The 14,080-nt window shown below is 39.9% G+C and overlaps 1 protein-coding gene across 1 annotated transcript in view; it reads left to right on the top strand.

Moving 5' to 3' along the window:
* Arsb (arylsulfatase B) overlaps window positions 1-14,080 on the top strand; it is a 171,237-nt gene that overhangs the window by 114,428 nt on the left and 42,729 nt on the right. The window lies entirely within an intron of this gene.

Raw genomic sequence — 14,080 nt, 5'->3', positions numbered from 1 at the left:
TATGAAAGAGAGAGACCCCAGGTGAGTCAGGGAGCCATCAAGTGGAGAGGGGCTTGACTTGCTCTTTTTTTTTTTTTTTTTAGAGAGAGAGAGAGAGAGGGAATTTTTTTTAATATTCATTTTTTAGTTTTTGGCGGATGCAACATCTTTGTTGGTATGTGGTGCTGAGGATCGAACCCGGGCCGCACATATGCAGGCGAGCCCGCTACTGCTTGAGCCACATCCCCAGCCCTGGCTTGCTCTTTTATAATAGTCTCAGGGGAATTTACTGCGATTCCACAAGGAAGTCTATCAATTCCTTCTAAGAGCGGTGCCCTCAGTGACCTAACACCTTGCATTATACCCCACCTCTTAATGGTTCTACCACCCCCCAACATCACCTCACTGAAGACCAAGCATTCAGCACACGAACCCCTGAGGGACACACTCAGACTGCAGCCACACCACAGCACCCGTTTACACATTAGCTTTATGTCCCCAGGATTATGATGATGCCAAACCCTGTCATTTCCAACTAACCTCTTATTTATTTGCTTACTTTTCTTTAATCCTGGTCAAGCCTAGAAATTTCAGCCATGGCTTCCAATTTGTAGCCTGTTACTTCTAGTGATTAGAAGGTCTATTCTGATTTTGGTACTCAATATGCAGACAGACTGACTTCCCAATAGTCCTTTCAGATTCAGCACATTGGTATTCCACCTTCTATACTGGAGCCTGCCTTGTACCCAGGTCTGTTAAAGATTTGGGTGGTCCAGATTCCCTTCTTTCTCTCCAATCTAGACCACTCAAGTTCTCTGATCCTGCAATCTGTAAGGATATACACTTTTTTCAAAAGACTCAACTATAATATTCTGGAAAAATGTAAAACCTCTTAAAATTTTATGGGATGTATCCAGTGGAATTAAAATGTAGTAGGTCTACTATGTAAATATTATCTGGTCAGATTCTTTTATTGAGGGGATTACTGGAAATCAAACCCAAGGCCTCATGTTTGCTAAGCACACACACTCTACCACTGAGCTATACCCCCAGGTCAGATTTCTTACATATAAAGGCTGAAATACATCTTTTGGGGTTTGTAAATCCATAAGAAAATTATTTGTGAACAATGATAATTTGTGTTTTCCTTTTCATTCCTATGCCTTTTATCTCATTGTTGTCATCTCATTATACATTCCGATTGAGTATTGAGAAAAAGTAGTGACATCTGATATTCTTACCTCCATTCCAGTCTCAAAGAACTTTCAAAGTTTTACCATTAAGTATAATGTTCACTGTAGATATTTAAATAATCTTTTTTAAAAGAAATATTTTTTAGTTGTAGATGGAGACAATAATTATTTTTATTTGTTTATTTTAATGTGGTGCTGAGGATTGAACCTGGTGCCTCATGTGTGCAAGGCAAGCGCTCTACCACTAAGCTACAACCCCAGCCCTCTTTAAATACTCTTTATCAGAGTAATGCAACCCCCTCCTATTCCTAGTTTATGGGATTTCAAAAACCATGAATAAGTTTGTGATTTTTTCAAATTTCTTTTTTTGCTTGAATTATATGATCCTTTGGTTTTCTCCTTTGATTTGTTAGTTTTGTGATATCAAACTCACATTTTGGAAATATTTTCAATTTGTACATTTGTGAATTTGGTTTATTAAGATTTTATCTAGCATTTTTATATTTATGTTTACGTATAAGAACAGCTGGGAATTATGATTTCTTATACTTTCTTTGTCAGTTTGGGTCAAGGTTATACTAGTTTCATAAAATAACTTGAAGGGTGTTCTCTCTGTACATCTCTTGTGAATGTAGAGTTACTTGTCCCTGAATGTTGATTGAAAGAAAGCATAAAATCTTCTGGCCTTGATGGTTTTCTTTGTGGTAAAAATCTAAATTATTGGTTCAATTACGTTTTTTTTTTTTTGTTCTAGTTTTTATATTTTTTTTCTTTCTTTTTAAATTTATTTCTTACATACATGACAATAGTGGAGTGCATTACATTCACAATCAATTACTTTTAATTATAGAATTATTAAGGTATTCTATTTTTTCTAGAGCCTTAGTTCTGTGAATTTATTCTTTTATCCATGTTTTCAAATTTATTAACATCCATTTTGTGTGATATAACTTTTATTAGATTAAGCCACAAGACATTGCCATCATTTGACCTTTATTTATTTTACAAATACAGCAGTTTCCATGGTCCATGATAATACTATCTCACTATCTTCTCTTTTAATAATATTGTATATTAATGATATTTATTTTTATATAAGTGGTATTTTAAGAGATTTGTCAGTTCTTTCAGAGTTGTCTTTAAGCTTTGCTATTATTACTCCCTATTGTCTGTTTTCTATTTATAAACTTCTGCTCTTTATTGTTTAATTTCTTCTTTTTTAAAATTATTATAAGAACATTTAACACAAAATCTACTTTCTTACCAAATTTTTAAGTGCACAACGCAGTGTTGTTAACTAGGCACACTGTCCAACTGCCCATCTCTGGAGCTCATTTATCTTCCACATCTAAATTGACACCCATCTAACATCAATTCCCCAATTCCCACTCCCTCAGCCTGTGGCAGCCATCATTTCTGGGAGAAATGTCTATGCAAATCCCTTTTCCCACTTTTTAATGGGGTTATTTTGTTTCTGCTGTTAAGATGGAGGAGTTTCTTAACCCTACATTTGTAGGAGTTCCTTAACCGTTAACTGTTGGATACATAGCTTGGAAATATTCTTCCCATTCCTGTAAATTGCCTTTTCTGTCTTTTCCTGTTGAACATTTATTGTCAATTATACACACACGCAAACAAACACACACACACACATTCACACACCTCTCACTTTATTTTCACTTTTCTTACAATGACGAAAATAATTAAGATTGAAGTCCTTTGTATTATATTGCTTTCCCGTGGAAAATACAAGCTTTGTGAGAGCTCATTGGTTGATGGGTAACAAGAGGTTCTAATATCTCACTGCTGGGGCACAAATGGACATTCTTATCAGCTAGAGGCAGGGTCAGTTCAGAACTTTTTACTTGAGTGTTCAGTCCCAGGCAGAGATACAGATAGGTCCTGATGGAAGCATAATCCACCCATGCGTCAGTCACCCACAGGCTAAGCGCAGGCATGTCAGCTAAGAGCTGAGTGTCATAGTCTCTTAACTGGGCTAAGAGTCCCTTCCCCCACAAGATAATCTCACTGGGCCAGTAAACCCCCATTAGCAGGCTTGATTTGAATACCAAAGACAATACAAGCAAGGTGGCCATGAAGATGCTCTTACTGTTGTTGTCCATGGGTAAAATCCCTAATATCTGAGTGATTTCAACTGTAGAATGAAGAAAATTCTACTAATTGCACAGGAAGTTATAAGGTGGCTTGAAGTTCAGCACTTCACGTTTGACTGGAAACTCAGTGAGGTGGAAAGCAATTCAGAAATCGTGGTATGCATGGAAACTGACAAACCCTTGTTTTGCAGTTGATGCTGCAGGGTCCAGAATCCTTCCAAATCCCTGCTCTAATTCAAGTCAGGCATACCCTCTCCCAATGAGCCAATCAAACACTAGTTTAGGTGGAGGGATTTGGCAGATATAATCAAAGTCCAAAGTCCTTCAGTTACCTAGCAGGGAGCACGTCCTGGAGGGGCCAGTTTCAATCCGGAGGGAGAGATGGAAGTTCTCCTTTGCAAAGAAAGAGTACTCAGAACAAAGAATGTACCTAGGCTCACAGAGCAAGTGGAAGTGCTGAGGCTCAGATCTTCTTTTCATTGAAAACCAATGTCCTCTTAGAGCAGGACACTGGTCCTAGAAGCAGCGGAAACCTTGACCTAGGCATCCTGCTCCAGCTGACCAGCCCACTGCCTGCGTTGTCCCATCAGGTCAGTCCCACGGCAGCCATGGGGAAGGGGCAGCACTAGAAGGATGAGAGATGCGTCACATGGGCTGAATGTGCCCACTTCTGAGGTGTGAGAAGGCAGAAGTCCCACACCCCACTCACCTTTGACCACCATGGCTTCTCCCCACAACCCTGCTTCCCAATGTGTGCCCCAGATGGCATCATCTTTGAGGTGCTGAGAATCTTTTCTTGGTTTAAGAAGTACTGCATCAGAGGACAGTGGAGGGAGCTTAGTAAACACTGAGACAAGCAGTGTCCCATTGCTTATGAGAAAAGTAGAGGGCAGAGAGGGTACAGCAGAAAGTTTTAAATAAATACTTTGACCCAACCAGTGTCTCTCTCAAGTGCCCAAAGATCAGCAGCGCATGATGTGGCTGATGACCCCCTTCTTCATGAAGTACAAGATAGGACGATCTTTACACAGGCAAGAAGCTCAAGATGGGCACAGAGAAGGTGCACAGCAAGGTCTACCTGAGCCTGCCCATCTTCATGAAGCACCCCCACTTCCTGGTGGGAGCCACCTGCAAGACTGATCTCCAGAACACAGAGTATACCATGGAATGAATGCCTGTCACTTGAAGGCCCAGAAGCTGCTAACGGGGGAGAAGGAGTGCAAGAGTGGGAGATGAGGAACAGAACAACCAGGAAGATGCCAGAGAACTCAGCCAGAGGCTCCGGGCTGCATGGGGAGGTTCTAGAGAAACTGCAGGAGCTCCAGGCCTGGAGCTGGAGGCAGCCTTTCTGGATGCTGGCGTCACTGCTGCAGCATCTGTCAGAAAAGAAGATGCAGAAGTGAAACGGGAGAAGGGGAAGGGAGATGGCATCCTTGCTGCAGGAGCCAAGAAACTGGGCCACTCCCACCTTGTGCAACCCTACTGCATCCTGCAGCAGGACCCAGAGACCAAGAGGAGGAGTAGAGGTGGAAGGGAACCATGGCAGCAGGTCCTGGCTGTGAGACCTGGTGAGGGTGGACCAGCACCAAGCAGGGCCAGGTAGTCCCTGCTCCAGGTGCCCCAAACTCAGGAAGGGGGCCGACCTTATACCTCGGATTTCAGGTCCTCATCCCCGATCAAGCTGATTCTGTCTTTGGACAGCTACAGCAATGGCATAAAATGAATCTGTATTTGCAAACTATATATCTGGTAAAGGTTTAGGATCTGAAATACACAAGGAACTCCTGCACTTCACAACAAGAAAACAAATAACTCAATTTAAAAGTGAGCAAAAGGACCTAATAGACATCTTTCCAAAGAAGACTTATAAATGACCAACTAGTATAGGAAAAAAAATGCTCAATATGACTAATCATGAGGGAAATGCAAATCATAACTACAAGGAGCTATCATCTCACACCTGTTAGGTTGACTATTATCAAAAAGGCAACAGGTTAATACAAATGAGTATAGTCATGGAAAATAGTAGTGAGATTCCTCAGAAAAGTAAAAACAAACTACTATGTGATCCAGCAACGCCACCACTGTGTGCACATAAGAAATGAAATTGTATGTCAAAGGGATATCTGCATTCCTATGTTCATTGCAGCATTTTCCACCATATCCACGTTATCTTTGGGTGAATAAAGACAATGTGATATACACACAATGGGACAACATGAATGAACACAGAGCATATTATTTTAAGGGAAATAATCTAGGCACAAAAACACCACGGGATCTCACCTGAATGTAGAATACAGAAAGGTTAAACTCATAGACGCAGAGAATAGAGTGATAGCCCCCAGGACCCCTGGGTTGGGAGGGGGAGAGGTTGGAGAGCGTAAGTTACCTTTCCACCTGTGGTTTTTCCCATTGCTGTGAAGCATTTCAGTTTGATTTAGTCTCACTAGTCTGTCTGTGTCAGTATTGCTTGTACTTTGGGTGTCATATCTAAGAAATCATTGTCAAGATCAACATCACAAAGTTTTTCCCCTATATTTTCTTCTAGGGATTTTATAGTTTGGGTTCTTACATTTAAATCTTAATCCTCTGTGAATTGACTTTTGGTTTTGGTGTAAAATATGGGTCAGTTTCCCTCTTGCATGAGAATATCTAGTTTTCCCACCACCATGTGTTGTAGAGACTCTCATTTCCACCCTGTGTGTGCTCAGCTTCCCTATTGAAAATCAGTTGGCCTTCCATGTGTGGGTTTGCTTCTGAGCTCTCTATTCTGTTCTGTTGGTTTATGAGTCTGTTTTTATGCCAGTAAACATTTATTCTCTCTCTTTTTTTCCTCATTGTTTCTTTTCTAACAGAAGTTGAAGCTTCGACTTACATATTCTCAATTTTTCCTCTTTTTTAAAAGAAATACTTTTAAACGTATAACTTAACACTACATACTGCTTTAGGTATATCCTATGAACATTTTTACTTTCTTCTTAGACCCATGAGTTGTTTAATAATGTTTAAAACTTACAAATGTGTGGCTTTTCATTCTTGTTTTTTAAAATTTATCTCAATCCCATAGTAATTTGAGAATGTCATCTCTTTTCAAGATTTTGTTAGTTTGTTTTGAGAGTCCATTTTGTTTCATATGAATCTAGGGGTGCTAGCTTTCCATTTCTCTTTTAATTAGTATTCTCCTGGTATAGTTTGGGGCTCTTCTCTCTCATGTAACCTGCCCTTATTTCCAAATTATGAATGTTTGCTAAAGCCTATTGCAGTATCTCTCTCACTTATTTCCTGAGGCACCATACTATTTTCTCAAGAGAGAAGCTTTTAGTCAGTGTTGGCTTCTCCCTCTAGTGTGTGAGGGGTGTTAGACTCCATGCTAGTCATGCTAGTTCTCAGTGCCTCTGCAGAAGCAGTTATGAGCAGGGTGCCTACATGACTAGGTGAAAGGGTTGAGAGAAATCATAAGGAGAGAAAAGAAACTAAGAGCTGTTGATAGGGCACTGAGTTCCAGGCACTCTGAAGGTATCTCCTGTCCCCCACACCTGCCTTTTCTTTAGAGCACATATCACAATATGGAATAGTGGTTTCAGAACATTTGTTTGCCATTCTCTCCTGCTTAAAATGTGTATCATCTCCTTTTTCATGAGAACAGACACTTGGTCTTCTGTCCTCCTGTCTGTACCCGATCTAGAACAGTGGGACAATAAAAAGTCATTGTGGAATAAATGTCCTTCTTTATTTAAAGAAAAATGTAAAGAAGGACAACTTGGGAAAGACTTTTTCAGACCTTTAAAAAGGCTCTTAAAAAAAAAAGATTGGATAGACACCAGAGATACTTATTGTAACAGCTAGTGCTTGTTTGTAAAGACCTAAGTTAGATGTGACTTAATGGCAAGATTAACAGACTCAAGTTTACTTAAGACTGATACTACTATACATTTACAGTGACTTAAATAGGAAGTTACAAATATTTGTATTACTTATGTTCATTTCAGATCCAGTTTTATATCATTTTATAAAAATTCCTTCCAAAAATTGTTCTTATCTGACTTAATTCTTTACTCTAAAAGATAAATAAATAATAAAAGAAGAAATTCAGCTCAAATACTGCCTTCTTTTATAATCTTTTGACTGAGATATAGGAATTATTTATAATATTAATGTATTTTATTTGAAAAGGTTGAGGATTTCATCTGGATTAATTTCTGAGTATAGTACTTGATTTCTGACTATTAACAACTAGTGTTTAAAAATGTTAGAGATTGATGAAGAATCTAAATCTTTTCCGTTATCTAATTTGTACCATATTTTCAAATGTATGAGATTATTTTTTTTCTTAATCTTTCCACAAATAATAAAGAGTAGAATTACCCTGCACTGAGCTCAATGAATACACATTCTTTTAAGATGAAAATATTGACAGTGGAAACCAAATTAGAAAATAAAGAGATTCATACCAATCACTAGATTTTGCAGTAAATAAGCAAATCTAAGAACTCCATTTTTTCTTTTTTTTAAAATATTTAATTGATTTTATTTTTTAAATACATGACAGCAAAATGCATTAGAATTCTTATTACACATATAGAGTACAATGTTTCATATCTCTGTATATAAAGTATGTTCACACCAATTCATGTCTTCATACATGTACTTTGGATAATGGTGTCTTTCACATTCCACCATCATTGCTAACCTCCTGCTCTCTCCCTTCCCCTCTCACCCCTCTGCCCTATCTGGAGTTCCTCTATTCCTCCCCCTCCCTATCCCATTATGGGTCAGTCACCTTATATCAGAGAAAACATTCGGCATTTGTTTTTTTGGGATTGGCTAACTTCACTTAGCATTATTTTCTTCAATGCCATCCATTTACCTGCAAATGCCATGATTTCATTTTCTTTTAGAGCACTAATCTCTAGGGTATATAAAAAACTCAAAAAACTAAGCACCAAAAAAACAACGCAATCAATAAATAGGCCAAGGACATGAACAGACACTTCTCAGTGTCTGTTATACAATCAATTAACAAATATATGAAAAAAATGTTTATCATCTCTAGCAATTAGAGAAATGCAAATCAAAACTACTCTAAGATATCATCTCACTCCAGTCAGAATGGCAGCTATTATGAAGATAAACAACAATAAGTGTTGGTGAGAATGTAGGGGAAAAGGCACACTCATACACTGCTGTGGGACTGCAAATTGGTGCAGCCAATATGGAAAGCAGTATGGAGATTCCTTGGAAATCTGGGAATGGGACCACCATTTGACCCAGCTATCCCTCTCCTCAGTCTATACCCAAAGGACTTAAAAACAGCATACTACAGGGACACAGCCACATCAATGTTTATAGCAGCACAATTCACAACAGCTAAACTGTGTAGCCAACCTAGTTGCCCTTCAGTAGATTAATGGATTAAAAAATGTGGCATATATACACAATGGAATTTTACTCAGCAATAAAAGAGAATAAAATCATGGCATTTTTTCTTAATTTCATACTTTCCTTTTAAAAAAAATCCCTTTCCAAGTTGTTGATATTTTACCTGTACCAACCATGACCTCAACTCTTCATGATGCCCTCTCTGTTTTCTTTTAGATAACTTGATGGCATGTCATCAAGTTTCATTGGTTAAACTGAATTTAAAACCAATTGAGTTTGAGTTTAAATTCCCTGAACTACTAACCTGAACATAATCCTGAGCGTGAGCTTACTTCTGAGCACTTCTAAGGATATACATTGCCATAGGCTGCTTTTTATTTTGTTATTTTATTTTATTTATTTATTGCCCACAATCAGAAGTAGGCAAATGGAGAACAACCGACTCCTCCATTACTCAGGGTTTCACACCAACCCTCCTCCTTCCTGTCTACCTTAATCCGACTCAAAGCCAAGAGGATAATCATATCGTCATTGTTTTCCCACTTCAGAAAATTATATAGTTGTCTGGGCTGTGTGTAGCTATATCAGCAGTTGTGGGTAGACTGCAGTGATCAGTAAGGTGATGAGGAAAAGACAGCACTAGAAATTGGGCTGCTGTTACAGGGAAAAAGAGCCGGCTCTGAACAGGACTAACAACTTTCCTTTTATCTCCTAGGAGCTCACCTGTGACCATCAGGTGAAAACATGTACATTCTAAACATCTGGTCTACTACCCTGCTCTTAAACCAATGCCTCTCAAACCTGAATGTGCATATAAATCACCTGATTCAGCTGTTTGGGGTGGGGCCTGAATTCAGCATTACTAACAAGGTGCCAAGGAGTGCCTACACTGCACTGCTGGTCTTCTCACTACAATTTGAGTATCAAGCCCCTGGGCTAAAGGACTCTCACTCAGTTTGAAATGCAAGATTTATAATTTAAAATATTTGCATAAATATTTGATTTAAGATTAACTAAATATTTTTGTGAGATATGCAATTAAAGACTGAGATACAAGACCTTCAATTTTAGAATTGTCTTACAAGTGTTTATAATTCCTTCCCTAATTTCCTATTTAGGTTAGTTGTATAGCAGATTGTATCCTCTTTCTAATGATCCAGATGCCAAAATGTCTTTCCGGTCCTAAGCGATCTGGTGCATTTGGTGGGGAAAAAAAAAATCCAAAATATATTCAAGCCAGCAAGGCATGAAGATTTTAGAGCATATCTCATAAGTTTGGCTTCTTTTCTTTTTTTTCCCTAATATTCTCATTATGTCAACATTCAGAAAGAAAACCTAAGCTTCCAACAAATGGCAGTGAACTGAGAATCTCCCACCTTGGAAGTAGTTGGCAAATCAAGAGCAAGATAGCAGACTTCGCCTACCCAGATTCTCTCTTGAGACCTTGCTAGTATCACCTCTGATCTTGCAGAGTATTGGCAACGGGTGTAGACAAATCCCTGCAAGACCGCAGAGAGAATATACACAAGAACTGGGCAACCAATGGTGTGTACAGGGGAGGAAATTCCCCACACTCATGCCTTTGGAAAAAGTTGAGAGGTCACTCTGGCCTGGGTTTTGACATCTGTGCATTTGTTTGGCTGACCAGAGTAGTAGCTGGGACATCGGTTGGTTAGTCATTCTGTCTTGGGGAGACATGGACATTCTCATCCAATATCATCATTATCTGAGCTCACCCTGTATCCTGGGTTCATGAAGCCTATTTTATCACTTCTGAAAAATAAAATCATAAACATATCTACAATTTCAGAGAATGGGATCTAATCACTTAGTGGATTAATCACTTAACTACATTCAGAAAGAAAATGGTAGGACTTATTTCTCCTGTAGTTTTCCCTCAAAACATTTAGAGATTAGAAACAAAACACTATATGTAATTTTAAAGGAAAAAAACTCCACAGACTATAAATTTTCATGTTCAGTGTCATTTCAATTGTGTAAAAAGTGATATGAGCATCAAGACCAGATTAGAAGAAATACACAGAAATGTTATGATGGTCCATTCACTTGGGGGAGTAAGGTTATGGATAAATTTTACTATCGTATTCATTCTGCTCAGTATATGTATGACTTTCACAGTTTAAAATTCTTAAAATGGACAGAGAAAAAGGAGACTCTGGGATCAGGCTAAGTCTCTGGAGCTGATCCCTCCCCCCACCAAAAGTGTTCAAATCTCAGTTCAGGGACTTGGGTCTGTAGTTAATTGTTTGATGTTTTAATGTGGTATAGATCTACATACCACCTCAGCGACAGTAATAAATTAGAATGTCTTGGTAAAGACCAAACTCATCAATTTTTTCCCAAAACCTGTAAATGATTAATTCTACAAAGGTGCAGGTCAAAGTTATTCTTCAAACTGTATTGTTTTAACAAAGAAGTCCAAGGTTTCTAGGTTGGTCAGAAAATTCATTATCACTGTAAAACTGCAAAAGGTCACAAAATGTCTCCTTCCACAATAAAATAGTGTACAAGAAAAATCTCTTTTTCTCAACAATTCATTACCCCAGCAGAACCAAGAGAAACCTTTGACATTTCAGATCCTTTTGCTTCAGGGGAAATAAATGTTCCATAGATCATGGAGAAAAATGACAAACAAATTAATGAAAAACAAATACACTCCTGCAGCACGCCAGGCTCTGCCAGACCAAACACAGTCACAGTCAGCTTTTATTCTCAGGATCTTCCAACGCTGAAGAGTGACAGTTTCCAGAATAGCATCAGCACTGTAGTGAGAGAAAGCTGTACACAACACTGAAGAAATGCACATTAAAGAAACATGCAGTGGAAAAACAGAAGTTCTATGATTGCATGCGTACTTAACCTAGGGGGAAAGTCATCGCTGGCAAGGCACCGTTGAAATCTCGAGCTGGAGAGTGGAAGCATTTTAGAAGTTGTCCGCTTCCCTTCTCATAGTGCTTCATACAAAACTGTATCTTGATTGAATTTGGCGGTGCTCAGTTTTCCCACATCCTAAAAATTCCTTCCTTTAATTCTGCCCCATTCATGCCATTGAACTTTGTCAAGATGTGGTTTATCTGGGCTTTCTCCATATCTCAATTTCTGTTCATCAAGCCAATTAATTTTAACACCAAGTGTGTTTCCATTTTTCATTATTTTTCTAGATAGAAATGATATGGATAATGCGAAAACTCACTCTGACTCCCGGCCCGAGCCCCTCTCCACAGAGCTGCCCACTGTTAACAGTTTTGTCCTTTCAGTCCACTTTATTTTTAATTTTATTTATGTATTTACGTTTATTGGTGCATTTTAACGATACATAATTATAGAATTCATTGTTATATATTTGCACATGTACACAATGTTACAGTATAATTTGGTCAATTTCATTCCCCAATTTAAATGTGTTTATTTATACAATACGGATGGGTGGAGTTGTGTGCATGGATATAATACTTTTCTTACATAAGCGATATCAGATAAAATGTGGGGTTTTTTGCCACATGCTTTTTTTCTCTCAAGGTTCTGTCTTGGAGATCTTTCCAAGTCAGTTAAGTATAAATCACTGATTCTCAGTGGGAGCTATTTTGCCCCCCAGGGGAAATTTCTGAAGAACTTTAAGACCATCCCAACCTAAGTGTGTGTGGAGCAGTGCTCCTAGCAGCTAGTGGTAGAGGCCGGGGATGCTGCCAATCATTATGCAAAGCATAAAACAGCCGAAATTTCAATAATTCCAAAGTTGAAAAACCCCAATCCGAATCTACCTTATTCTTTCAATCGCTGCATAGTAGTTGTGTGCATCAGTTTTTCTTCACTATGACCAAGGTACCTGACTCAAACAACTTGGAGGAGGAAAGGTTTAATTCGGCTTACAAGGTTTCATTCCATGTCTGGCTGGTCCCATTGGTCAGGGCACCTTGAAGGAAGGTCGCTTAGCTCATGGCAGCCAGGGAAAGCAGAGAGAGAAAGGGGGTGTGGTCAAGAACAAGACAGAGCCCCCAAGGGCACCCCCTCCGTGACCTACCTCTCCCAACCATGCCCTACCTGCCTACAGTTTCCCCCACCTCCCAGAGCCCTCATGACCCAATCACTTCCCTGAAATCCTGCCCCTGGACGTTGCTGCCCTGGGGACCAAGTCCTCAGCCCATGAGCTAGGGGAGGCCTTCTGGAGCCAAAGCCTCATGGTAGTCCAGAGTTAACGGAGGCAGTCATTCAACAGAACATCTAGATGAACATTTAAGCATGTCTACTTGTGACCGTCAGTAAGCGCTTCCTCGTTGACTTTTCACCCAACTGTGATCTGCCTTCTTCCCTGAACACCTCTGCTGATATAACAAAATGCCAGAGGCTGGGTGGTTTATAAATAATAGAAATGTATTGCACACAGTTCTGGAGGCGCAGAGGCCCAAGGTCAAGGTGTCAGCCAATTTGCTGTCAGTAACAGGCCCGCTCTCTGCTTCTAAGATGGTACCTTGTTGCCACATCCTCTAGAGGAGAGGAATACCATTTACTCACAGGACAAAAGGGACAGAATGGCAGAAAAAGGAAAAGGGATGAATTTCTCCTCAAGCCAATCCCATCTGCGAAGGCGGAGTCCTCAGGCCTGATCACCCCCACTCACAGCCCCACCTCTTAAGGAGCTGGGGGTTAAATGTCAACACATGAGTTTTGATAGACACCTCCATTCACGTCAGCAGCCCCTTCAGATGACTGGGTAATTTCCCCATCCTTTGGTTCTTCTGAAAGGAGGATCTTTCCATGCTGTTTGCCGGAGCTCCTCCTCCCCTTCTCCTTGAAGCGCTCTGCTCCCTGGCCTCCCTTTGCCCCTCCCTTTCCATTTCTGCCTCCTCCCAGCCCCCAGTCTGAGCCTCTGCTGTCTTCCAGGTGCTATGCACTGGGGATGTGGAGATGAACCCTGGAAGATCCCCGCCCCAGAGACTCTGGAATCAGGGTGCATGGGAGGTTTGCTGAGTGACTGAATCAATGATTAGACATAGTATAAAAGATTTGAAAGGCCAGTGGGAAAGGCTTTTCCTTCATGGTTCCAAATTGACTGCACATTTTGTCTGCATGACTCCTTTTCTTAAAATGTACATTTCAAAAAATAAGTCAAGAAAAAGGCTTTCCACACATTTTCCCACCACCGTGCTTTTTTTTTTTTTTCTTCCTGCTTTGAAACAACAACTGCATTGTTCCAAATTCGCTCTGCAGGGAAGGCACCTCACCTCAGCCAAGGCTGAGAAAAGTCACACCAGAGAAGCAGCGACTGGGCTTGCTGCTGGCTGAGGGGTTTCTCAGCCTCCTCAGGATTGTGGGGCCACCCCTCCCACAACCCCTTACTCTCGTTGAGGAGACTCCAAGGGTGGATTCAACTGCAGCTGCCTCCTGGCCCTC

This window comes from Ictidomys tridecemlineatus, chromosome 1 (assembly GCF_052094955.1).
Source record: "Ictidomys tridecemlineatus isolate mIctTri1 chromosome 1, mIctTri1.hap1, whole genome shotgun sequence".
Lineage (NCBI taxonomy): Eukaryota > Metazoa > Chordata > Mammalia > Rodentia > Sciuridae > Ictidomys > Ictidomys tridecemlineatus.
The sequence above is the reverse complement of the archived record's forward strand: the minus strand, read 5'-3'. Positions and strand labels throughout refer to the sequence as shown.